Consider the following 2,383-nt stretch of genomic DNA (forward strand, 5'->3'; position numbering starts at 1 on the left):
GGAGAGAGACAGAGCGAGACGTAGAGAGCAGGAAAGTGAGAAATCACACCCCAGGGGGGATGGCCTCACTGCCTTCCCTTCTCCTCCATTACCCTCTCATGATTTGGGCCACACATACCCATCATGTTTTCCAGGCCACTGGGTCCAGGACCCACACCTCAAAGTTGGCCACGAGGGATCCAGCATCTTATCCACCATGCCACCTGCTGGCCCCTATTTATCTCTCATTTTCTAAAGCAACTACAACAGAAAGCACAAGAGAGACAACTTGGACACTACTTGGCAGAAACACTAAATTAAAAAGTATTTATTGAGCCCTAGTAACAATTATAGTAGGTATCTTTTCAAACCCCTATTCTGTACCAGGCACTGCCCTAGCCACCTTCTGCATGGTGTTGTCCCACTGAAGACCTCACTGCATACATAGGTATGGTTGGTAAAAACCGCACCGTGGCTGGCTGGGTTCACACCTGGTGAAAATCAGAAGGAAGAGTGAATTCCCATCCTGACCTGCACGAGGACACGGCTGATGCTCTTTCCACTACACTGAACGCACACACTTGTAGGCAAGCACCATTAGAATGTCTACAAAAGATGCAAAGTAATAGACTATCTTATGCCAGATTCCCAACCTCAATGAGCGTGCAGCCCAACTGAGGAAATAGTTATATGGAAGACAAATTAAATCATAACATCAGATCTAAAGATGAGTATGATATTTTCTTGGACTCGGATCTAAAACGTATTCCAAAAACAGTGAAATGGCTGTGACAAGTCCCAATGCACAAAAACACAAGTGACAGAGAATAATCTACATTATCAGCTAATCTAATTCTATAGACTAGCTAGTAGACTAGCTAATCTAATTCTACAGATTAGCTAATGGAATAGCTGATCTCTTCTGTTTCCAGGAAAAGCTGTATCTGATTAGATAGCAATGTCTAAGTAGCCTTTCTGAGAGACTGAGATCCATTATGCAAAGTGTATTCTACTTCTTCTCTCATCTCCCACTGACTCATTCAGACAAGACGGGATATTTCCTTCTTTATAAAGTTTTTGTAATTGGATTCATCTCTTCTAGTTCTTCTCTAAGTTTCATTCTTTGATCAAATTTTAAGGCACAATCAAGCAAACTCCAGCTCTGCACTGCCTGAAAGAACCCTCGCCATGCCAACTACTTCCTGTGATTTTCTTTACATTTCCCTCTTAAGGGCATGGTTCATCGATTGATAGCAGTGAACAAATATCAAGAAAGTTGCTTTTCTATCCTATAAGAAAGAAAAAATAGAGTTTTATGGCATCAACACAGCACTGGCATTGAAACAAAATTAACACACTTCAAAGAGAGAATTGTATAGAATTGCTAGAATCAAAGGTAGCACAAAGAAAACTGGACTATGGGATGATAGCAAACCAGAACTACCGAGGAAGTTCATCTTGCCATTCAGTAAACAGGAGCAATGACGCACAGGAAAAATGAAAATAGATTTAGGGCATCCAGATTGAATCCCATTTGGGCGAGACAAACAGTGCGATCTTGGCAATTCGCTTTACCCCTCAGCCTTTGGGTTCCCTGATAAACCTGGAAGACTGAACTAGATCAGGGGTTCTTATAATTCAGAGGACTAGGAATGTAAATGAAAAATAAAATGCACTTCTAATTTCTATAGCCTGTAACTAATATCTGTAGTGCTTCCTCTGATTACCAACGTAAGTGATAAGCAACAGTGCTGTCACCAGTTCTGTGATTTTGCACCAGTGTAAATTACAGACATTCTCATGTGGCAATACAGGTTTTGAAGTTATCTCAGGATGTTATTCATGACCACCGGCTTTTTAAATTTATAGTAATCACCAAACTTGGCGCTGAGTTTTGACTTAATGCATTGGGAAAGAAGCACATTCACTTCTGTATCATGACATTTTCAAAAATGTTTTATAAATACATAAACATAGTTTCCTTTATAATCATATGTATATTAGTTTATATTTTTAAAAAATGTTTTTCTAAGATGAGACTTTATCAGATTGCCGGTAAGGTCCCCTGGGCTAGGCAGTGTCTAAAGACCAGTCGTTCCAATGTCGCAGAATTCCAAATCTTTGGCTCAGAAGCAGAGGTGCCTAGCTGGCTGTGACATGTGTCAAGGATAAACAATAGCAGGAGATTGCAGTAGCTGCCATATGGACAGTAAGGTGACAACTACAAACAAAACTGCATTGGAATTCATTGAATGCAACTTCAGGTCATGTGGGGGTGACAAGGAAATGCTAAAAGAGAGCACAACAAGGCAGAACATTTCAGATTAGCAGTAAGAAATACACAGCCAGCAGATGCACCAGGCCACAGAATGACCCAGACTACAGATCAGCCCACCCCATCAAA

This window comes from Tupaia chinensis, unplaced genomic scaffold, assembly GCF_000334495.1.
Source record: "Tupaia chinensis unplaced genomic scaffold, TupChi_1.0 Scaffold000271_1, whole genome shotgun sequence".
NCBI lineage: Eukaryota > Metazoa > Chordata > Mammalia > Scandentia > Tupaiidae > Tupaia > Tupaia belangeri.